This window comes from Bactrocera oleae, chromosome 3, assembly GCF_042242935.1.
Source record: "Bactrocera oleae isolate idBacOlea1 chromosome 3, idBacOlea1, whole genome shotgun sequence".
Classification (NCBI taxonomy): domain Eukaryota; kingdom Metazoa; phylum Arthropoda; class Insecta; order Diptera; family Tephritidae; genus Bactrocera; species Bactrocera oleae.
The window spans coordinates 10,339,700-10,366,296 of NC_091537.1; the positions used below are offsets into that span (position 1 = coordinate 10,339,700).

General features: G+C 31.9%; 1 protein-coding gene across 20 annotated transcripts in view; it reads left to right on the top strand.

Annotated features, from left to right (window-relative positions):
* Window positions 1-26,597, top strand: part of dpy (fibrillin-like protein dumpy) — a 235,231-nt gene that overhangs the window by 24,817 nt on the left and 183,817 nt on the right. For 19 of the 20 annotated variants that reach the window (XM_070107446.1, XM_070107427.1, XM_070107431.1 and 16 more), the window contains exon 1: window positions 24,019-24,715. The exons of the other annotated variant lie outside the window; for it this stretch is intronic. The gene's annotated coding sequence lies outside the window, so the exon portion shown is untranslated. Of the gene's footprint in view, window positions 1-24,018; window positions 24,716-26,597 lie in introns of those variants that run through there. 20 annotated transcript variants of the gene reach the window in all.

The window sequence follows — 26,597 nt, forward strand, 5'->3', positions numbered from 1 at the left end:
TGATCGAAAAGGTGAACGAATTGTGCTGACCCTTGAGAGTAGCTCTAAACTTTTGTTGTGTTACGAAATGTGATTTAAAAAAACAAAAACCTAAATATTTTAAAGTATATATTTATCGTAGTAAACATATTGCATAATGTATTGCCATATTAACTCAGCGTATTTAATATTTATACAAAGAGAAAAAAAAATTTAAAAATATGTATATAATCGACATTGAAGGTGCATATTCGAATAGGTGAAGTTCTTTAATCAAAAAATGAAATTTCCGTAATATTTGGTGGGTTAAAAAGGGAGGCGAAGAAGCGCCAGAAGGCCCATTAGGCCCATTATGCTGCTAGGTGGTAACCAAATGAAGCCTTATCCAGCAACTTAATACCTAAGTTTTTTCCACCCCTGCTAACGAATGTCTCCTAAATTGGTGCATTGAGAGTCGTGGAATATATGCCGTCTCATCCGGCTTAAGGCTGGCGTTTCGCAAAGATAATGTTCCAGCATCGCTTCATCCTTTGCGCATACTCTGCATTCCGCTGAATTAACATTTCCATTTTTTTAAGCTAAGATCTAAAGGATAGATCAGCTATATATGATGACCCCTACAATATTACTAAGTTCCGTTTTGATAAAAAGTAGAAACTTGTTGGTTTATCCACCATCAACACTATCTCAAAGTAACTTTGTGGTATGCTCTGTGTTGCTAGTATTCCAAGATCTGAGATGTTCCTCTAGGGTTTATGGCTTCAAACAACGCTTTTAGGAGCTGAATGGTTTTAGGCAGCTTAGAGCTACCTTCTGCCTTTAGATTACTATTCCTATTTCTTCTTTTGATCCGTTGTTGAATATGTAGATTTTGAGGTTAGTTTTTAAAACTTCAAAAATTTCAGGAATTATTTGTGATATAGACCAAGAGCAAGTATTTTAATATCCTATTCCTTATGTTTCGCCGTGAAGCAGTTATTTTACTTAAATTTTCGTCAGGTGCCTTCATCGACGAATCTTTGATTTATATTGAGCTTAACAAATAAATATTTTTCTTGCAAGTGTTATATATAAAATATACATTCGCCTTGTAATAAATAAAAAACAACCACTACCTTTTTGAATTTTTTTTTAAATTAAAAACTTTCATCCCTTCCACCCTCCTAGCTTATTGTGAGCTTTGAACTAAAGCATTGCAAGTTCCAACAGGTGGCGCTATATTTGTTAAGAGTTATGTTCTCAAAACTATTTTAAACAATAACTTTATTTAATTTTTGAAAAATTAAGCTTACAGATATATAACAAATTAACCGTTAGTTACACTAAAAATTTCCACAAGTATTTTTGAAAACATCTCAAAACGCAAACCAACTGAGATACAATTAAAAGCGTTAAAGTTGGCAGAATATATCAATAACTCACTAAACAATCGCACAAGAATAAGAACAACGACAGATCATTAAATTCAAAATTATGTAAGCGATCATTGAAATTACATAACTTTAAAGGTTTCGGAAAAAGGCGTTTTGTGGGCAGTTACGCATTTACAAATGTGTTTTCTTTGTTGTTGGTATTATTATTAAAATCTCTTTCACATTCGCTTATTGGCGTTGTCTGTGCCAATACACTTGTTGCTTTTCATATACTCTTTATATTTTCTTTTTTATATTTATAAGAGTAATAATACATATGTATGTTTCTGCCCTTAGCAAGGAAAAAACATTTATTCTCTACAAAGCTACGTCAATACACAGAAGATATTCACTGCTTTTTTATATCTACATATACGAGTTTGTATATATGTACCCAAATGGGCGAAGAAAACACGCAATGCACGAACATTAATCAAAGTTCGAGCGCATAGAAGTACACCAATGACCCTGCGCTTGTAGGCCGGTTTGGGTAGTCCGTGCATGACCAGAGGCAGGAATGACTAAATGTTTTATCACTTCACAAGCTTACAAACATGCAAGCGCACACATAGATATTTCCGATTTCCGTTGAGCACTTCAGTTCATATAGCTTAACCGTGGGGGTTAACGGTACAAAAGATGATGGAACTCTTAAAAATCAAAATTAGTGATTAATTTGTAGTGAGTGTTGTTAGTATGGCATATATGTATATATAGAGATATGCTTCAGAGTCAAAAATATATATTATGATGCTAATGTATGAGTGAGAAGCACTACGAAGTTATTTTTAGGTTTGAAAAGACATGCCGTCACTTATAAATTTTTAATACAAATGCCATAATTAGCTCGCTGGCGGCTGCGTGTTTGCCACATTGTTTGTTGGTACTTAAAAAAATTAACTCAGCTTTTGCAATTTTATCACTATTCAGACATTACTAGAAGTATGTATAAACTGTAATTTATATATGTATGAGCTTTTAATTGGAAAACAAACTTTAACTCAATAATAGAAATTCCAAGGCAATATCGAAAAACTAATATTTAGTTTAAAAATTACATACGTAAATTTTATATAACTGCAGTATATCGTATATTTTGAGTTATTTTTCTGATTTTGATATCTGAACAGGGTGTATTAAGTTTGCCACGAAGTTGGTAATACCCAAAAGGAAGAATCGGAGACCCTTTAAAGTATATATCATATATAAAATATCACTGTGAGAGCTGAGTCGATTTAGCCATGTCCGTCTATTTATACGCAAACTGCTCACTTAGCTTTTGAGATATCGATCTAAAATTTCGCATTCGTTTCTTTCTCCGCAAGAAGCTTTTCATTTGTAAGAATCGTCGATATCTTACTAATATAGCATATAGCTGCTCGATCAAAATTAAGTTTATTTTATGGAACACTTTTTAATTTGACAAGATATCTTCACGAAATTTGGCATAGATTGTTGCCCAAGGCAGTGCCACAAACTTCGAATTGTTTCAATTGGACCACTATATAATATGGCTGCCATTCAAGCTGACTGCTCAAAAATAAGTTTAAAATCTTTGTATACCTTTTTAAGTCTGATATTTACTTAAAAATCTTGTTTATATATATTTATATAATTATACATTTTGTAATAGTAAGCTAACAGATCAATCATTTTACAAATTAAAATTACTCTGAAGTGCTTTAAATAGGATTGTAGATTTAAATGAAGAAATGTTATGTATTTGGTCAGAAGACATATAGTCTTCAAAACAGCTTCTCAAATGTTTATTAATAACAATAAGATATAAAGTGATGCCATAATGTTGAATTGTAATATTTAAAGTCATTAATTGTGTGCCTTTGTTACATTTATTCACTATTGTGGTTGCTGAACAAGCCTGGAAGAAAATGTTAAGGTTATGTTAAACAAGAGCGAAGGCATTGCAGATCTCGTTTAGCACAATTTTATGTTTGTTTGATGAAATATATTTTTTTTGAATACTTGTAAATTTATTTAAATTTGTTTTTGCAAAATAGAGCATTAATACAGTATACAAACATACTATTATACCCACTACATAAATTTCTAAGAAAAATATGATATTTTGTAAATAATGTATATAAATAAACTGAATTTTCAACATATATGCAAATATACACAAATCCATAACGTTCACATATACATACCTATATATATAAGCAATTCTTTAATTGTCTATTGATACCTGTTTATCACAATGCTGTCATGGGAAATAATATTTTTTTGTTTGAGCATCATGAACTTAGCATGACACCCATTTTCTACAAGCGATCATAAACTGAAAAGATGCAACAATAAAAATAAATTTTACTTCGCCTCTATAACCTTACTTTCAAGTGCTAGTCTAGTACTCGTTTCCACTTTTCTCAAACTTCTTTTGTTTTAAATACCTGGCGCCTATATATTACAGGCATAGATGTACAATGTATACATCTGTTTATATAATATTATACCTATATAAATAGTGTATTGAGTGGTACTTTTAATTTTCCCTGCCTATCTTTTTTTTTGCTGAGAAAATTGTTAGTGTTGGAAAGCAGGAAATTTTTGGTAATCATGTCAGCGACAAAGATTTCTTAAAATAAAAAATAACATAGACACAATAAAAGTAAATGGCGAGCAGACGTTGCTTAAGATAATAAATATAACGATGACCTTAAACTAATTTTTTTTTTGGGAGCGTGTATTTTTGGATTTGGTTGGCCTTTGGACCAAAACTTTGCTTCTATTACTTTATTAAGATAGATCATTTCACTGCTTTGATTTCTAAATTAATTACATAAATTTATACTTTTCGCTTTTTAATTACATAAAGCAAGCGGAAATAGCAACATCTCACCATCTGTTTTACTTACTAAAAGAGCTCGCTCAAAATCCCACAGAAATAAAAATTATAATAATTTATTGTTATAGCTACGCTAATGCATTTATAATTTATACCATAGAAAGCACATTTCTGTTTTAATAATTATTTCATGCAAATACATAGAATTGAACAATTATATACACAATATTAGTGAGAACTGACGTAAACTGCGTAACCGGTACTTTTTCTCAATATTCACCACAAGTAATACCCAAAACTACCAGATAGCTCAGCAAATAAAGTATACGAAAAATATTCATATTACCGGAATTGGATGCTAATTGTTTTGACAAATTGATTAAATAAATATCTAGCAAATTACTACTTTATTCTGAGAAGAGCGTTGACACAAACTACTTTATTTGCTCGTATTCGCTGTGTAGTTTTAACATAATTAGTAAAAATAAAAAATTGGCTTTTTGAACGTAATAATTGTTGACGAAATATAATGTTAAATATATTTTAAAAATATTTGTAACATAAAACTACTTGGTATTGTATTAATTACCGCTAAAAAATCTAAATTATTATGGTAAATGTACAAGTTTGCCGGGTTTATATTTCGGAGCCTCTAGTGTTGCAATCTGGCAACTCACAACTTTATTAACACTGACTCCTTTTTTGAGCGCTCAAAACATCGATTTGATAAGTCATCCATCGTATAGTCCTGACTTGGCACCGATTGACTTCTTTTTTTATTACCGTACGTAAGAAATAAACTAAGCGGCCAACGCTTTTGACACCTAAAGAGGCGGTTGATGCGTTCAGAACGCATGCTTTGGAGATACCTCAATGAGAGTGGCAAAAGTGCTTCGACAATTGGTTCAAACGAATGCAAAACTGTATAGATCTTGATGGAGAATATTTTGAAAAAATGTAAAGCGATTTTCGACGATTAATTTTTGTTGTTGTCCCGAAATATATTAGGCAACCCTCGTATACAAGTTTAGTCTTATTCAAGTAAGGAATATTATTTCAAACATTTTGGAAAAAATTTAAAAAAATTATATGAGTCTTATTAGACAAAACTATCTTCAAAACTTTAGTTTTTAGAAAAAAAATTAAAAAAAAATTATATGGGTTTAAAAAGAAAGAAAAAAAAACTTTTTTGAAAAACTTTGTTTAAGCAAATAATAAAAGGTTAAGTTGTTTGAGTGAAGTGGAAATTCAAAATTTTCGGTTAATCAACACAATATTTTTATATACTTGTAATAATAAACACATATTTCTTCTTTTTTTTTACAGGTAAGTCATTATCGGAACGCATTACACTACATTATTATTTAAGTGAATTTCGCAGCAAATAAGGTAATTTATATCTAATTGAGTTTTCGCAGAGGAGTACATTTTTAACATAAAAATTTTATTTATTTGCTCAAGAGAGCAAACACTTTCATTATTTATGGAACATGATCGAATTGCTTTTTTCATCTAAGGCCAAATTGATTGCCAAGGTTTTCAGACTATTTAACGAAATATGCACGTAATATTTTTACCTTTATCCAAAAAAAGAAACAACAACAAAGTCAAAGCGCTGCCTAGAAAAGACGTTTGAGAACATAACTACCAAATTTGTTGAACCAAATAGCCGTCAGATATGAATCTTCTATTTTCGAAGAATACCCAAGTCTACCATCGCTTTCAGACCAAAAAACCTCGTTTATTACAATTTTTACGTTATCTATTATTCGGAAAAATATTTTCAGAAGTAGTTTTAAAAAGAAGAGTTTATGTTGAAGTTTCTCTAATATTTTTTCAATATCTCATTCAACTTCTCAAGAAATGAACGAGTTCGCGAAATATTTCCAATATTTATATTTGTATTTCTTCAAAGGCAAACCGATCAATTGCCACTTGACAGAAAGTAATTCTACTCAGAAAAGAGAGATCACTGTCGAAATTGCATTCGATTAAAATAAAAGCACTTCGCTTGTCACTCTTAATTCGACAACATTCTTAACGGCGTTTCGACAGTATTACCCAATTTCTCCGCAGCTTAAAATTACTATAGAGAGTGAGCACAGTTTTTCATTAAAAAGCAAAGACTTACTAACCAATATATGCAAACAACAACTGTAAGCAAGCAACAAAGGATTTTAGATTCGGGACAGCAACACACGCCCAGCTTGCAGGTGTCACTCACAAAACTAGAAAACAAATTAACTAAGCTAACTGCGGATTACGTTGCAGCAGCGCCAACACATAAGCGAATGACCAGAAAAAAACCAAAAACAAAACAACAAAAAACATGTACAATGCAAATATGTCGGAAAAATAGCTAGAAAGCACAAGCGCGCACAACAGCCTTGTGACACGCCGGTCATGCAGCGGTACCTGAAGCGCTGCTCGGCCGCCGCTTCAATACAGAAAATGGCACAGCAGCAGCTGGCGTCGCTGACGACGCTGTAACTGTCACTGTCGCCCAAAAGTCAAGCCGGCAAACGCTTGGCGCTCACACACCAGTACGCAGTTGCGCAAATATTGCATGTGTATGTGTGTGTGTGTGTAAGTGGGCAAATAAAAAGTAGAAATGCGCTAGTGCCGGCTTTTTAGGTCAGCAATCAGTCACCGGACGGTAGTCGTTAAGCGGTGGGTGAGTAGGTGCAAAGGTGTGTGTGCGCGCACACATGCGAGTATGTGATCATGCGTATGTATGTGTTTGATCGTGTCAATGTGCAGGCACGCGCTTAGTGTCGTCATATTGCCGGCACCCCAGCAAGCGACCCGACACCTCCGCCAGCGCCGGCGTACACAATGCGGATTTGTGGGCACCTGACACCTCTTCTCTCTCTCTCTCTCTCTCTTTATGGCGCTTCGTCTAACTCGCGAACGTCAATGCCGGGGATTCAGTGCATTTGCGTGTCGCCTGTTGGCGTCACTGATCGCTGCCGCGCCGCACTGCCTTTACAAGTGTATAAATTCAAATGCATATTTATTGGCGATAAGTCAGTTTTTTACGCTTGATAAATTTAGGTTGCATTTGCATCGAATGGCGGCTGTGGCAATGGCAATATGACTATCTATTTAATTTCACACAAACACACTCGCGCTTATACAAATGTAATTGAGTGAACGCATACGCTCATGCGTGTTGATTCATTTTACATCTGTTAAGTAATAATTGTTTTTTTTTTGCTCCAGTGTGAAAAATTTAAGCGTCGGCTGATTGACACGCAACAGCAAATCAAGCTTAGCGCTCAGCTCAGGTTCTATATATCTTTAATGCAGTTAGTTATTAAAAATAAATTATTAGATTACTTACTTCTTTTATAAACGAATTAGTTATTGTCCTTTTTACGCCAGATGGAGCTCAGTAGTGGCAAACTAAGCTGGCTATTGTGAAGATATCTTATCAAATGAAAAAGTTTTCCATGTAAGCACTTGATTCCGATCGTTCATTTTGTATGGCAGCCATATGCTAAAGTGATCCGATTTCAGCAGCTCCGACAAATGAGCAGCTTCTTGGAGAGCAAAGGACCTGTGCAAAATTTCAAATCGATATCTCAAAAATGTTGTGAAGTGTTAATACTAACTAAATTTAAATCTAAATAAATTAGTACTTAATCGCCAAACGCTTTTAATTATATAAAATTTATACTTTCTCTTTTTGATTTTGATGCTGGAGAAAAATTTAATTGAACAGTTGATTTCTGCTTTGAAGAAATAAATATGGCGACCAGGTTAAATTATTGTAGTTCACTGCTATTTTATTTGATTTTTATTTCAAATTATTTCGCTTTCCGACAACTCTACCATATTATGAATATTTTTAAATCTCAGATGGAAATATCTAACATCACTGCTAACAAAGAAAGTCTAAGATTACAGATATCTAAAATATTTGAAGTTTGGTTTTCTTGAATTGAAACGCTTTAAAGAAACTTGCTAACGGTTTTGAAAAATATGTTTTCACCCTTCTCTTCACAATAACTAGTTTCTTCATTTCAAGCTTATAGATATATTGAACTAATTTACTGTTATCTTTATTTTACTGTTATTTTTTTTACCCATGCCTGTCTTCATTTTAAGATTTTGCCAAATTTTTGTTGGTTGAAATTTACTTGTTTTAAAAAAATTAATCAAAACGCTTACATGACCTTATCTGATTGAACATATAAAGCCTAATTAATACTTATTAATCTAACATATTTTTCATATCTTTCTTAAACATGATACCGTGGAATTTTAATAGCATGGTTGTAAGTAACAGATGGACTCTCATATAAAAAAAAAATATATATTAAACTAATTTGGACTGAACCGGCAAAAGTCAGATTCGTGATCGCTTGTGTATGATCTCTTATGATATGTTGATTAATTAAGATGTATGATTAAGAATATGACTTTTGCCGGTTCAGCCAAAATTAGTTTGCCTTTTCGTCGGTTTGAAAGGAAACTAATAACTGAGTTTTGTACGTATATAAAATATTTTTTGAAACAGACTAGTTTGTATTGAAAACAAAAAGTTAGCGCTAATGATAATGACTAGATATAAGAAGCTGTACTCTAACTTCTACTACTTAGAGCGAAATGAAAAAGAGAGAATGAAAATCTTCAAAGTGAAGTGATTGTATTATATAACTTGCATAAAAGCGTTTTTTCCAATAAAACAGTCGAAATACTATAAGCTGATTACTGCTGCCTAACTATGAATTTTTACTTAAAAACTTTAAAATTTACAAAAACCTTTAGTTGCATATATTTTTCCTACACGAAAGTTGTTATGTCTTTCACAGAACGTAACCACTGCCAAAACTACGCTTTTTCCGAACCAAATATATTTTCTAGTCTAATTTCAAATTCAATCCCATCACCGCAGCTCATTAAATGCAGTGTAATCTCATTTTCTACACAGTCATCGCAGTAATTTGCATTCAAGTGATTTCTTGTTGGCACAATATAAATGCATCCAATTACTCATCCAATTTAAGCGCTAATTGAGTTTGGCAGATGACTATGCACCGTTATACAATAGCTTGCTTTTTCCTTATTACTGTTTTTGAATTTTGCTGTCATCACTGCAATATTTTAACACTCGCCGCATACCAAACAGATGATGTGAGCGCTTATTTTGAAACAATTACAAATTAAACAATTCAAATGCAAAACGAATTTCTCACAGCTGAGCTGCTTTAAGGCAATCAAATTGGCAAACAATTGTAGCTCTATGAATATTTACGCGTTAAGTTACTTTGCAGCAAAAGTCAACATTATTGACTTGTTACATAGCATATATACCAAATATTTATTATAATATTATATACATATATATAAATATAAATATAAATATAAATAAAACTGTTGTATATGATATATATGATATATGATTGGTTTGCGAACAAAAAACTTGACTACTTTTAGGAGCCCCACAAATATGAAAATAAAATTATAATAAATTAGAAAATTTTTTTTTTTAAAAAAACGTATATGAAAAAACTTAAAAACACAATTAAAAAACAAAACAAAATAAACCAAATAAAATAAAAATAAAAATAAGCTAGCAAAATAAAAAAAGAATCAAAACACGAAACAACTTTGAAAATGCGTGGAAACGCATACAAATCGCCCAACTCAACAATAGACAACATCTAGCGGAAACAACAAAAACAACCACAACACCGTAAGTGCGACCCCCTCAAGCCAGAGCGATTCACAAACCGTCCGCCGTTCTCCGCACGCCGCGCACATAGCATACCGTAGCGTAGGTAACGTGACTTTGCCAACATGACGCCATCAGTTAAGAAGCACGAAGCGGCAAAAATGCAAACACAACAACAACAACAACAACAACTACAACAGCAACAACAAATAAATAACATACAAATAGCAATAGCAACTAATAGCAAAAAGTGGCAACATGCTTGCAAACAACTGCAAAAGCAACAATAACAACAATAGCAATAATAAAAAAATGCAACAACAGCTTACGGCTGACTTAACGTTCAGCTTGGATCAGCTTCAGAAAATAAAACGGGATATATATGAATGCTGGCTTTTAACTTAGTTTCAGTTGTTACTCGCTAAGAAAATCGCCAAAGAAAATGAATACACACACACACACACACCCATACATACAAAAACATATATACATACATGTATAAATAAATAGAAGCAGTTTGTTGTGGCAGCAAAGAGTTAAAGCCAACAAGCAGTTGAGAATGGGGTAACACAAACATTTAAGAAAACTTAAAGCTACAACAAAAACAATAACAAAAAACGCGGTAACACAGCTAGCGCAGATAAATTACTCGGGCAGCAGATAACAAAAACACCAGCGGTTGAGTGCATCACAATAACCATGCGTACTCGCATTAGAGAGCGAGCCAACGGATCAGCGAGCCGCCGAGGAAGTGGTCTTGCTATGTCTGGGGAGGGCTGTCTTTGAGCAAAGATAGATAAATGTGAGCTGATTGTTGCAAGCGAAAAAAGCAGAAAAATTGTGCGAAGCAGTGTAGAAGGAAGCCAGTGCTGAGGCATGAGTATGTAGTCTTACTCGAGCACATTCTTGTGTTGCAAGCGAGAGGGAGAGATGGTTAGAAATTACTACTAGAAAATGAGGGAATTCTTCGGAAAAAGTTCTTTTTAAATATTTTAACCCTCTCATAGCTCTTGGATTGAATTTTTGATAGAGTATTATATATAAATATGAGCATTATCTAAACCGCACGGAGAACTGTCGACACGTAGTATAATCACTTAATTTCTATAAAGTGTTAAAAAACCCAAAATATTAGAAAGTATGTAGCTCGGCAAGAGCTTTAGGCTAAATTAAAAGTCTTATATTGAAATAGTTTTGTCAATTAACTATAATTCAAGTTAAATTACGATTACTTATTAATGAAACAAGAAAGAATGCCAAGCGCTCCATTGTATCGAAACGATAATACCTTTCAGAGTTGCATTTCATAGCCTAAAAGAGCATAAACAGATTTCTATTATGATTTTGATCCACTAGTTTATAAAGCAGCTATATGCTAAAGTTGTCCGATCTGAACCATTTCTTCGGAGATTGTAGCATTGCCTTGGGAAATATCCCATACTGAATTTCGAACTGAAGATAGCTTGTCAAATAACAAATTTTTCCATACATGGACTTGATTTGAATCGGTCAGTTTGTATAGTAGCTTTATGCTATAGTGATTCGATATCAAAGGTTCCGGGCGTGTGCAAATTTTCAGATCGATAACTCAAAAACAGTTGAACTAGTTTGTGTACGGCCAAATAGTCTGAAAACCTTGTTCAGGGTATAAAGCAATATGTATAATAACTAAAATCTTTTAATTTGAAGTTTAGTTTTGTTTAGAGTTGCCACTTGTCAATAAAAAATAAGTGTATTAAAAAAAATTTTTTTTTATTATTAAAATTATTAAATTATTAAAAAAAATTGTTTCTAAACAATTTTTTAAATATTTTTTTATTTTTATTGAGATGGAAAACTTTTATTTGCAAATTTTTCAGACTAAAGTTGCCTTATATCTGAGATTTGAAATTTGACAAATTTTTTTTCTAAATTTTGTTAACAGAGTCGTAAATATTTAAGAAAAAATATATTGTTGTGCACTTTTACAGATTATATTGCTCTTTTTTCAATTCCGCTAACCAATTTTGTGTAACCTTTAGCCAGGCAGGTATCAATAACCACAATGTAGGGCTTTAATACTTACACTGTGTAAATTTTACAAATTCTTGTACGAAAAAAATGTTTACATAAGTTGTGAATAAATAAGTGCAAAGCAAACAGAGATCAACAAAGAATAGACGTTGTTGCACAAAACCGGCCACTGATTGGATTTTCACGCTCAACAATGAAAGCAAACCAAATATTTATTTTCCCAGAGTCACGCCGAACCAAATGAGAGAGTCCAAAGAAAAACCTGTAGATTTTCACATTCACGCACAACAAACATTGAGACATTGTTATGGAAAATGTGTGTGTATATATGGACTGCTGTGTGAGTGTATGTGTAGCTGTGAGAATTTATGTGCATGTGTTGGCGTATAACTGTTGACGCCAAAAGTGTTATACGCGCTCAGCTCACGCAGTGCACTTTTGTGTGTATCTAACTCAGAAAATATAATAAAAAGTTGTTTACAATAACAAAACATGAATTACAAAAACAAAAAACGGTTTACAATAACAAAAAAATTTAAAAAAAAAATTGAAGTTATTTGAATTTTCCAAAAGCTGTTGGTTAGCTTGCTGACTTTGCCTTGATGTTATCACGTTTTGCAACCGAAATGCGTTAGCGGCTGACTATTGCATTAGCTGCCTTACTACTTGAACATTTATCCGTTTATTAAATTTATCTTTTTAGTTATTTTCAAACATTTTTGACTGTTTCGCACCGTCATATCGTACAATTTCAGCTAATTTGTAATTGTACTCGTTTCAGAGCAACTCAGTTTTGAAGCTCAGCTGATCGTTAGATCGTTTTTGCTTTTTTCTTTATCTATTTTTTTCATATTTTCTCACTCGCTTTGTCTCCTTTTTATCGTTTTTATCTTTTTACCCTTCTACTGCTTTGCTGCCTTTCGTGCGCTCCCTTCGCTAGCAACCTGTTGGCCACCTCATTTTTTCTATTATTCTGTTTTTACATGTGAGCGCCGCAAATGCACTCTCCCATAACGAGTAAATGTGTCGCAGATAACTAACTAAGCATTATCTATCATTTGAGGCCAGCAACAGTCAGCAGTCGTCGTGCAGAGAGTTTGCTGCCGAATTGCACTTCTCGCTTAGCTGAGATCTGTTTGTTAGCCTCTTTCTAGCTGCCTAACTATCTATTTCGATTTATCTAAGCCACATTGAGTCGCATGCTCAACATTAGCGTGCTACTAAGCTGAGCTGGTCAAGTCAGTTCGTCTTTGCTTGGCGTCGCGTACGCGTGAAATGTGTGAAAATCGTTCGTTCCGTTTGTGAAGAGAAGAGAAGCGTAGAAAAAATAGAAAAGAAATATAGTGAAAATTTTTTAAGTAAAATCTTTGCATTGTAATTCTTACACACACAACTATACCTGCGCTGCTTTGGCTTACTTTTGCGCATTTGTGTTAATCTATGTGTGTTGCTAGTGTGCTGCTAATGCTGTGCTGCATAGTATGTGTTAATAAAAATTATATATTGTATATCATAATATATATATACATATACCTATATGTATGTATAAATATATTTATCTAACAAATTGTCAGTGCAAATCATAAAAAGTCAGCGATCCGCATTCTAAAGTGTCTAAAAATCGAAAAATCGTTTGCTAACCAAAGTGCAAATAAATTATGTGTATAAGTGTGTGTGTGTGTGTGCGCGTTTGCCCAACATTTGAAAAATCAATTTGCTTTGGCAAACATGCACTGAATTCAACAACTTTTGTGTGCGCTGTGTCGAACTGGAATTTCGTCACTTGCAATACACGCCCACATGAAAACGCAAATTCACACACACACACACGCGCAGGCATATTGGCTCATCTAAGTGCATACGTGTTAGCTAAGTAAAACGCTCGCTTTGCAGCGTGTGTATTATATTTGTTTGCTCCAAACTGTGCCTGTGTGTGTGTGATTACGTAATGACTGCTATAGATTTCAGTCAATTTTTCGCTCAAATTTTTTTCAAAGCGGCACATTGTTGTTGTAGCTTTTTCATTAAAATGTTAAGTTTGCGCTTTTTGCAAATAAAACTTCGTGCATTTTCGCGCGCTTCACTGTTTTTTTTATTTATATTTTAACTATTATTACTGAAGGGTTTTTTTTGTTACTTTTTTTGTTACTTTTTTTGTATTTTGTTTTTTTTTTTACTGTTTTTGTGTTCATTTTTATTGCTTTTGTTCCTAAATCATGCATTTGGTGCACGAAATTGCCTGCAATGATTTACAATTTTCGCGATTTGCTGGCACTTAGCTTAACACAAAGTTAATTCATTGCTTTTGTTGTTTTTTGTATGCGCCCTAAAATTGAAAAAATATATAAAAAAAAAATCGAAAATATTTTAATAGCTAATCTGCGGCTTCAGGTTGTTATCATCACGTTCGCTGCAACTCCATTGTTGCTATTTATATTTATTTTCCCATTGGCTTCGTTATTTACTAACATATATATATTATATTATATATATATACATATATGTATGTATGAATATCATTTATTGCTTGCGAAAGTTTATTTATTAGCCTGTCTGTTTGACATTTCGCCTGACTGGCATAACTTTTTGCAATATTTTTTCACCTTTGCTTTCAGTTTGCTTTGTAATTGTTGTTGTTATTTTTTAGAGTGTTTTGTAAATTAGCTGTTGTTTGAGGGTCTTTATGGTTAATTTGTCACATGCATTTGGCCTAATTTACTTTGGCAATGATTGCACTTAATCATCGCAATTTTTTGGCGATTTTGGTGACTTCGCTGTTTTTGCCTTGCTTTGCCTTTAATAGCGCTTATTTAATCTACTGTATTTAAATGCAGATATTAGATACATATAATTAGATAAAATTAATGTATGCAATTTTGTGCGAAGAGGAAAAATAAAGTTTGTGTTAACCTTGGGTTGGCAAATTTAATGTCGAAATATAAAATATATATGAAATATTAAGCAATAGCTAAAAATTACAAAAAAATATTATAAAAATAATATGTTACAATTTAATAAAATGAGAAAACATAATAAAAATGAATCAAAATATAAAATCAAAAATAAATTAAAGTAAATAAAATAAAATAAAAATTAATGAACAAAATTAAAAAAAAACTTTAAAATTTTTTTTTTACAAATATGATCAAATTATGCTTATTTAAATGCTTTCATATGTTATGAGTTTATAGCGTTGCGTTAAACAATAATCTATGCCAAATTTTGTGCGGATCTCTTGTCAAATTAACAAGTTTTCGATACATGATGTTGAAAGAACTTTATCGTTTGATTTGTATGGCAGCTATATGCTATAGTGATCCGATCTAAACTATTTCTTCAGAGATTGCACCATTGCCTTAGAAAATAATCGATAGCAAGTTTCTTGAAGATATCTTGTCAAATGATAAAGCTTTCCATGCAATCCCATTATTTCGATCGTACAGTTTATATGACAGCTGCATACTATAGTGGTCCGATATCGGTGATGCCGACTAACGAGAAGCATCTTGGAAAGAAAAGGACGTGTGCAAAATTTTGGAAGGATATCTCAAAAGCTGACGTACCAATTCGCGTATATAAATACATACTGAAAGACAGATAATTTAGAGGGCATGTAGAATGTACAAATTCAGTAATACCTATGCACAACCATTTTCTGAGAAAGCTTCGTTTGACAAACATGTTGGCCTTCCAACTGATATAGAATTACAATATATCACAAAAGTACACAAAAAGGATAGGCAAAAATTGCAAAAGTTTGAACTTCAGCTACATCTAGCAAAAACTTTTTTTTAACCCATCTGATACTAATCATGTCTCTAAAGGGTTGAAATATCAGAAATTCTTTAGTTTTGTGTAAAAGCGGGGGATTTGATTAGCCCATGTCTGTATTTCGCATACCCAATTCCGAATGTACATAGTCATAATGTCACCGAAAAAACAAAAAAGGTAGGTGATATATTTATCTATATATATACTTATATACATATATATATGTAGGTAAAAAAGTACGCACACATACATATGTAAATGTATGGGTATTATTAGTAGTTACAAAACAGCGCACCAACGTATATATTTTATTATATCAGATGCGATTTTCTCAATGTCTATCTCTTTAAGCGCCTCTTAGCTTTTCAAGCCTACTTTTTTTGAGTGTCTAGATAATTCTGTGGTATCTTACTCTAAATTCAATCGCTTATATCATGGTGGGCAATTAATGCAGACAATTGCCTACTTCAATAAGTCACACTCACTCATCATATGACATTACCACTGTTATTTAATCAAGAGAAAGCTGACAAGCGAAATTAATTGCCGTAAACTATTTTGTTTTTCTTCAACAAAAAAATTTACAAAAAATAAAAAATAAATGGAAACATTTCCTTTACACGTCACACACAATTAAATCTTTTTAAAGCAGAAAGCACAAAGTAAACACGCTAATTTATCAATTAAGAAAAGCGTGTGCAGGCGACTAAGCATAAGGAAGCACAATACGTAACAAACACTAGACTTAAGCAACGAACTCGGAACAGAGCGTGCAATCACCTGCGGCAATGCGCTTTTGCTTTCCTTTGCGAGCGTTTAAAGTGAACGCTGACAAATTAAGCGCAAATAAAACGAAATTAAATGAATAAAGCCTATTAAAGCTGCTACAAAGTTGTCGTGATGACATAACTGTAATACAGCAGCAACAAATATAATAGTAGAAATGAAATAGCTAGTGGCAACAAACAGCAGTGTCACAGCCCGTTTCATATGTGTGAGTGTGTGGTTCAACAACATATCGACAGCTGCATCTGTGGCACGCTTCTGCCATAAATGTGCACGATATTACAACAGTAAAAACAACAACAGCAAATGATGACAGACAGCGCATGCTTTACAACAAAATAGTTACATAGCAAAGCTGGAACTTTATTGGCAACACTCTTGACTAAAACGCTAACTGATGCGTTTTTCCTTATTCTTTTTTTGTATAGAGTAAATGCTGTCGCTTGTTGTTGTTGCAGCAGTGTAGAAGTGCCTGCTGCTGGCTGCTGTCGCATATTTAATTAATTAAGCTTTCGTTTATGAATGAAGCGAGCATAAATTTAGCTTCGCACAACTGTTGAACTGGTTGTTGAAACAAAAGTGGCGCATATATAAAACCGCATGAACTGAATGAACTGTTATGCGTGAAATATATGCATGTGTTGGTTTGAACGTCGCGCCTAGTACATATATATGTAGTATTGTAGTTGTTTATAAGTGCGCGGTGCTGAGTCAAGGCGTTGGCGTTGCATTCGAAATGTAGGTGAAGTAGTTGTCCTTGATGGCGCGACTTGAATTCGTAAGCGCATATTTATTCGAAAAAGAAACGAATTAACAATTACTATAGCACAAAATGCATGTTAATAAAAGCAGTTAAATATGAAGAAAAATTAAGCAAAAGATATTGCACAGTGCAATAGTGAAATTTGGCGTAACTTAAAAGAGAAAAGCTAATAATTTTTGAAAAATTTAGAGCAATATAAATATAGAAACATGTGAACAATGAACCACATATTAACGCAGCTGAGTATTTGTGAGGAATGTGAAATATTTCAAGTAATATATGGAAGTGTTGGAAAACATTAAATGAACTGCTTATATGGTGTCTAAGGGTTCTTATAAGTGGTTTATGACAATTTTTGACACCAATTCAATTTATATGGAGATTAATATGCATACCAAATAGAATATAGATATCGCACATGGTAAGCGATTTTTGTCAACTAGACGTATCGCGTTCACTATATACTAAATATGGTGTTTGGAGAAGTTATAGATCGAAAATCAGCATTTTTAAAGATTTTTTTTGGCCCACGCACTCTAAAAATTAGAATTTTTGAGAATTAAAAAAAAAGTTGGTTTCAAAATTTTAAAGCTAGATTTATACTCGTACATATTTTTGGAAAAAACAGCAACATTTTTGAAGAAAAAATTTAATTTTAATGTATATTAAAAAGATTATTTTGAGTTAAAACTTAAACGCTAAAACAAAGGTTCTGCACTGCTGACGGTATCACTGGCCTTGTCCAAATTGTGTCAGAACACTTTGACATTTCGTTGCTTTCTTGTGTATTTTATGAATTTTTGATGCTGTAATGTAGCCTTACTCTCAACCAGTACACATGTAAGAGCATAGGGTATGACTTACAAGCACAGAGTGCAACAATTTAATAATAAAGTATTATATTACAAAATATTATTTTTACAGTTTTATTTACTTTAGCCATAGTAGGCTTACAAAGGTTATAGAAAGATGCTCTCAATGGGCAAAACTATTTTTTTTCTTAATTTTTTTTATTTTACATTTATGTAAATTTTCCTTTTTGTAAACCATTTTCACTAATAAGAATATTATACATGATGTATTCATAGACCACGTGCTTTAAGCTTAGCTTACTTATACTTATGTATAATTTTTTTTTTTTTTTTTGTATGAAAGCAATATTTTCTTTTTGTTTCAAAGTTGTTGTAGCGACAATAGACAGCAGAAGATCCAAAGTACTTGATACTGTTGCTAAGTATTTGCTTGGCTCTTTGTGTTCTTATTAAAGATTAATAACATTGCTCTCATTCAAGCAAGAGAAAACTTATGAAATTTAACAATTTAGAGTATGAAACAAGTGCAGAAATCTTTGAAAATTGTACAAAAAAAATTAAAGAAATTCATAGTAGGTTAAAAATTATTAAAATCGAAAATAAACATTAATTTTCAATCAAAATTCTTCACGTAAATTTTTCAAATTTTTTTATATGTTAGTGGGCTTATGTTTGCTGAAAATATGTACTTTCTACTATCTGGTATAGAAAATATATATATTACTATAGTAAACTTTCGCAGAGATAAAGCAAAGTCAGTCAAATTATCTGAAAAATTAACCTAAAACCTTTTGATTGAAAAAAATATTTTATTATTTATTTATTTATTTAAAAAAAAAAATACATCGTGTTAGGGTCATATGAAAGTTTACACCAAATTTCGTCAAAGAAATTTTGATTTTGTACAAGATCAAGATACAGAACCCAAAAACTGGGATTTTTGTATTCTTCTCTTAAATTCTGAGGTTATGTGAAAAAGGTGTTGCTACAAAAGTTGTAGGTCTTTTCAGTAGCTACAACTTTGCAACATAACTTTTTTCTATAAGAGGCGTAGCTTTAATGGAAATCGAGATACAATGTTTTAACCCATAAAAATTTAATACACGCGCCTTCCCTGCCTCTTCACGAGCTCAGAACGCCCGTAAATTATTTTTCTTTGCATTTTTGTTATTTTATCTTTGGTTATCAATGGACTTCAACATACTTTAATTTTTTTCTGTTTTCAAATATATACATTATAGCAGGAACTCTAACCTAGATCGCTAAAAAAATATTTTTGCCATCAACAACATCTCTCGATTCCCGTTTGCATCACCGCTATCAAACACAAATCACACTTCTAAATATTATAACATAATCCGATAACAATTTGCTGTGTTTATCGTATACTAGAGCAATTACTAATATTTTTGTACTATTATTATAAAAAATATATTTATATACTACATTGTACAAGCATTTGCTGCAACACTTTTGCCACTAAAAGTCCTAAATATCACATATGAAAGCGAATATTCACAGCTATCGGCAGCATTGAGCAGCTGAGACCGTCAACATTCCAGCATGCGTGCGAACCACACCCGACACCCGACACCCGACCATGCCTCAAGCCAACACTGCGCTGCACTTCTCTCGAAGGGTGCCTATAAATACCCGCAAATAGGCAACGCATAAATTGTATTTACTTAAGCAAAACATTAAGATTTACTTTGTCTGTTGGTTTATGTTAAATTACGCGGCCCGATAAACATCTTCATTACAACAACGCCAAAGTATGATGAGCTAAATGAGCAGAGAAGCGAAGCAACCATCGGCCGATGCTTGTGCTAATTAAACGCCCAGCATGAACGCATGGCCGCTGTGTTAAGTAGGGAAAATTGCGTGAGCTCAACATTTTCGGCATAAACACAAACGCAGGTAGACACACACACACACACACATATATGCATACGCAGCAGCAGCAATCAGCGTACGCTCTACGCATGGCATGCGGTAGTTGCTATTTCACTTTACATAATTTATGCTTGTGTCTGTGTGTGTGTATGTGCATGAATTTATAAGGAGAAAACTCAATTTCTGCAGTGGGTTAATATTTTTTCTCGATTTCTCCGTTTTTTGCAGCGCTTCCTCATTGTCATGCATGCGTTGCACATTTTTAATTACGCCTTGTTAATTTTCACCCAGTACACCACGTATCGCCAGCAACATTGTGTTCCGTTGCCTCCACTGCGCCTCTGACTCACCAAAAGGCGTTACTGCGCTAAGCCAATGCGGCATGCTACATGCTGCATACATCAATTATGCATGTACGTGCGCTTGTGTGTGTGTTGGTATTTCGGTTGCTCGTTGCTTGTTGCCTGCAATTGTGGGGGTTGCACGCGCAATTTGTTGCTTCATTAAAATTGTTTGTATAAAAAATCATTATGCCTGCCATAAATATTTACACGCATCGATTGACTGCAAATTTCACTATTTCAGCGCGACACATGAATTGAAAATGTGTGGCACGTACACCGGCTAACTGCCACATAAATGAAAAATGTCCATACGTACGTGAAATTTATGGTCAGTGCTGAGGGGTTCTCAACTTGACGCTTGTGCGACGTTTGTCGAAAGGAAGCGCGCATCCTCTGTGTGTATGTCTGTGTGTGTTTGGGCAGGAAAAATAAATATTTAGGTATGAAATTTGTGCAAAGTGTAGAATAAGTGGTTGAAATTTCAAATTACCGGCCGATCATACTGTTAGGGAAGGAAAGTAGGCGTTGAAATGACTTCATTAAGCTAAAGTAAATTTTTGACTTGGAAAAATTGGTCAACGAAATTTTTTTGTGATTTTGGTTTCATTTTGGTGAATTGTAGTCGCAATATGAACCAAAAATTATTTTTTTGGGAAATTTTTTTTTTTTGATTAAAATTTTACTTTAGAGAATTGGAATAGTGATTGGACTCAGTTTTACTTAAAAAAACCTCTTAGGCGGTGTCAGTATTTGACAAGGAAAAATTGCTGAAATTTCTGTTGAATTCATTGTGCGATTTTGACTTCACTGATTTGTTGCTGATTTTGTTCTAAAATTCAGCTTGTGTGTGAAAACAATTGTAGTTGTTGCAAAGAAAATTTTTTGATTTGCTTTGATTTGATTTTTGTCGTAAATTTCAAATATTTAAAAAAAACATTGACTGAAGGAGCATAGAAAACAGCTCCTTACGTTTAAAAGATATATCTTTCTGTTTTCTTCACACCAAATGTGATTTCATATCTTATTTTAGAAATTATTAAAAAAAAAGAATATTGACGCCTTTGAATATAGAATTTTTGGCAAACTTTTTAGGTTTAAAATAGCACTCATTAAGCCTTATTCAATATTCATATAAAAAACCATTGAATAAACACTTAAATAATTCTAAATTGAACGGCATATACATAATACCATTGGCTTACCTCAGCCTCATTCTGTGCAGATATGCTTTCATTGAATTAAAAATCTCTCATTATGTATATTTGCTAGTAAAAATAGAGCTAAAACTTCTGAGCTACTCATTAGCACACATTTCAACCAATTCGACAACATTCAAAATGCAATAAATTAACACATCCAGTCGAACAGGTTTGTTGCTTAAGTCTAATGGGCTTCCTTATTGGTGTAGCCAAGCCAACTAATGTGTGCATGATATACGAGCCGCCGCAGCAGCTGGCGCGCATAGCGGTTCTTCTTTATAGAAATGTATCAAATTTTACGTGTATTTCTTTCTCTTCCCCTTTCTACTGTAAAGATTTGCATATTATTTTGCAGCAACCAGCGGCAAGTTTGTCGCTTAAGTCTTTTGTTGCTGCGCAGCAGTGCTAAAAGCGCCAACGGGTTTTCTTTATGCTATACTACATTCATAAGTTTATAATGTTGCATTGATGTGTGCTTTACTAATTTGAAATGAAGACATGTAGATGCGCCTACGTTGTCAGTAATGATGACTAATGCAACAAAAGTGGTAGCTTGTGCAGAGCTGAAGCATAAGAGAGCGAGTGTGTGCTTTCTAGAGCCATCTAGAAAACTGCTTGGAAGTTCTATATGAACATTCTAGTAATTGAATGTTGAAATTAAATTTATTGAAATTGATAAAATCAAAATTAAAATTAATATTAAAATAAATTTAATATTAAAAAAAAAATCAAAATTAAAGTTACAATTAAAATTAATATTAAAATTAAAATCAGAATTGAAATTCATATTAATATTAAAATTAAATTTAAAATTGAAATTAAAATTGAAATTGAAATTAAAATTAAATTAATTAAATAAAAATTAGTATTAAAATTAAAATTGGAATTGATAATAATATTAAAATTGAAATTGATATTAATATTAAAATTAAATTTAAAAATAAAATTAAAGTTACAATTAAAATTAATATTAAAATTAAAATTGAAATTAAAATTGAAATTAAAATTAAAATTAAAATTAAAATAAAAATTAATATTAAAATTAAATTTAAAATTGAAATTGAAATTAAAATTGAAATTGATATTAATATTAAAATTAAATTTAAATTAAAATTAAAATTAAAATTAACATTAAAATTAATATTCAAATTAAAGTTAAAATATTAATTAAAAATAAAACTAAATTGTAAACTAAAATCAAAATCAAATTAATTTAAAGTTAGAGCTAAATTATATTAATTAAAATAAAAAATAAAATTTAAATTAAATCTAAATTAAAATATATATGACAAAAATTTTTAAAAAAATAAATAATCAAATTTAAAAATGGCAAAATTCTGCTGATTTAAAATTTCGAAAAATATTTTTTTTCTAATTTTTCTTACTCCGCTGCAATCGAATTACCCAAAATTGTGAAATTGAAAGTCAATAATTCCACAAAAGATGACCTCAAGCAGACATTCGCCTCATGGCGTAATGCTAAGGAAAGTCACATGTTAAAAATCACCAAAAAAATTTTAATTTCGAGAAAACATCAACCTGTCCCAACTTGTAAGCACCGTTCATTCAAGTAAATTCCTTTTCTTTCGGCTATGTGGGAGTCTTATGTTGTCAATGGTGGGCGTGCTGAAGATGTCCAACAAATATGCCAGCGATGATCAAATGTAGCGCTAATAAATGACTTTTTAGCCGAACGCTGCCGCCTGCAACGCCCGCCACTGCTGTGAAGCCATCGCCACCTTCTACAGCCTACACTAGAAATTGCGGCAATAAACTTGATTCAGCCGAAAATACCCAGCCAAGGCAGACAAAAAAAATTCTCGCTTAAGCGATTCCATTACCAAACGGCCTCTGCAAGCAGCCAACTTTAGTTCGTATGAAAAACAACAATATCAACAACACATCAATGACTTTTATTAGCGCGCTAATGCAGAGGCAGCATGAGCAATGTACGGAGTAGAAGAAGAGGAATCAGCAGAAGCAGAAATAGTACTAGTTGTTAGGGAAAGATGTGGGCGCCGCAGAAGGTGAAGCGAAAAGTAGTAGTAGTTGTAGACGGCAGTGGCCAAAAATGGACCACAGGTTTGGTGCACTGTGGTGCGCGGGTTGAGCGTGCGCCCGCGTAGGCTAAGAAGTCAGCGCGCAGCGTTTATTGCCTAACAGCAAACGAGCAAATAGCAAACACAAACACACACACACAACGCGAATATAATCACATATATGTATACTGTGTGTGTGTGTGTGGCGAAAAAGTTTAAGGTGCGCTCAAGTGCAGAAACACATACCGTTAAACCCACACGCTAGCGCACATACATATCAACACATACTCAAGCACTAGCTATTGTATATCCTCACATTCGTCTAAGTTGTTGCGCTCTGCACTCTCGCCGCGCTCTTTGCAACCGCCTAAGCCAGCAGCCAACTGCTAATACTGCCGTCAACACCGCTGTGCTGACTAAGCTGGCCAAGTTGGCTGCTCGCTTCGGTGACTTCATAGCGCTTAGCTTTCGGTGCGTCGCCGTGCCACAGAGCTTTGTACATTCAGTTCGCCAACGGCGCGCGTACGGTGCAGATCTCTTTCTTTGCTTTGAACGGACGTTTGCGTGTCATAAATACATATATACACATATTTATACATACTCAACTGCCAATACTCACATACATATATAAAATATATTCGCTGGAATATAAATTTGAAGTGTTCAAGTAAAGTGAAAGATTCGTCTGCAAAGTGCCTGTAAAATACAGAAATTCTTTGAAATTTCTGAAAATAGTTGAGCCGTGCAAAAAAGCCAAGCTACATTTAAATTGTGTTCAGAAATTTGACGGCGAAATCAAATTTTGTTCGTCGAATTCAAATTGTTGATTGTGTTCAAAAGTGTGTCTGGTGTTTGGAATTTAAATGAGAAATTCGTAAATCCTAATTTTTTATCCTTCCCAATTGCAGTGAAAGTTTCGATTTGCACAAAAAGCAAATTCAAATCAATTCTACAGCAATAGAAAATAACACACCTAAGAAATTCACAAAATAAATTTTTTAAAATAAAGTGCAAAAATTTACAACAGCAAAAATTTGCAAAGAAAAGAAAATTGTGTTGAAGTAATAGTCGGAGCGCTCTGCGCAGTCTCCAAGCAAAGTTAACTTTTCGATTTGGAATTAACTGTGTCTCGAAGCGTGTGTCTCGCTGTGTGTGTGGAGTAGCGCGCGGCCGGTGACAGAATGTATTAAATTCGGATTCGATTGCAAGAAAGTTATGGTGAGCGAAATATTTGTTTCATGAGATTTAAGATTTTTTTTTTACTATTTATTAGTGCATAAAAATATTTTTTAAGCTAAAATTGTTATAATTTCATTCACAAATTTTTTTTTGCATTTAAAGTCTATATAAAAATTATATAATTTATAAATAAAGCCAATATTTTTATTTGCTTATATTTTTAAGTTTATGATATTTCAAAAATTATTTGAGAATTATAATAAGTTGGAAATTTAACAGCCAGTGCAAGCATGAGAATTTAGCTGCTCACAGTTCTAATAGTAAATACTGCACAAATAAAATTAAATGTTACCTCTTTTTAAAGTTTTTTGTATAAATAACCAAGTATTACAAGCGCCTGCCTATTAGTTCGCTAAACATATTTCAAAGTTGAATTTTTTCTAAAATAAACAATTACAAGTGAGCGCCGATTTAACAAAAAAAAAATTATTTTAGTTTAAAAAACATGTTTCACTGCTGACTTGTTCTGTAATTTTTTTTTTTGGAAAATCACTAATATAAAGTTTACTTTTTTACATAAATAATTAGCTATTATGAGTGAGTGCTGGAAATAACAGTTAAAATTAAAATTAACCTTACAATTAAAATAAAAATTAAACTTGAAATTAAAATAAAAATTAAATTCATTTCAAAATTACAATTAAAATTAAATATAAATTAAATTTTAAATTCAAATTAAATAAAAGTTAAAATAAAATTGACAACAAACTTTAAATGAAATAAATAATCAAATTTAAAAATTGCAAAACTCTTCTGATTAGAAACTTCGATCAATATATAATTTTTTTTTTCTTTATTCGCTGCTATCGAATTACTCAAAATTGTGAAATTGAAAGCCAATAATTCCACAAAAGATGATCTTATGATGATTTTAAAATGAAATTATTTTAGTTAGATCACTTATTTTATAGTTGAATATTTTTATAACAAAAACTATCAGATATAGAAATATAAATTTAAAAAAAGTTTCCGTACTAAAAAATATGCTTCCGTACAAAAAAAAATGGCAAAAATTATGCAAATTTTTTAATTAAATATATGTTGGCAAGGAACAGTGCTTTTTTACACAATTTGTTTAAAAAAACGATAAATTTCTATATTTTCGAGTAAAATAAATAGTTTCAAATTTATAAAATATTTAATATTTTTAACGATTTGAATTTATATTTAGCACACATAACCGAACTTAGTGAAATTTATTTTAAGTACTAAAAAAATTCTCTCTAAAAGTTTTTTTTTTAATTTTATATTAATATTTACTTACAAATTTTTTTTTTTAATTATTTCATACGTTTTCACTTTTGTGAACTGTTAAGAACTTTCTGTTTTTTCATTTTATATTAATATTTCCTTAAAATTTTTTTTTTAAAGTTATTTCATAAGTTTTCACTCCTGTGAAGTGTTAAGAACTTTCTTTAAATAGTTATTACCAAATTCGACATTTTTGTATTATAAAAATTTTAGTTTAAAAATTGTTAATATTATTGAACAAAAATATTTATGGTATACAAAATAATATTTTAAGAAATTTTTTTCTTATTCACAAAAATTTTGCTTTTTCAATATCCTAAAAATTACACTACTTTGAAAAATTTGGCTTTTTGTTACAAGAAAATAGAAATTTCGTACTTTATTTTTGAAAATGTTAACGTAGCTGAAACTGCATATGCTAAGCTATTGCTCTTATAGGAAATTATACAATAATAAATTAGAAAATACCTTAAATTAGAAAAGCACAAATTTTATTACACCAAAATAAAAAAAGTGTAACTTTTTCAAATTCGCTTAAAATTTCAGATTTCTGAAATTAATATTACTTTCAAAATTAATATTATTTTGAAAATTATATATAAAGAATTGT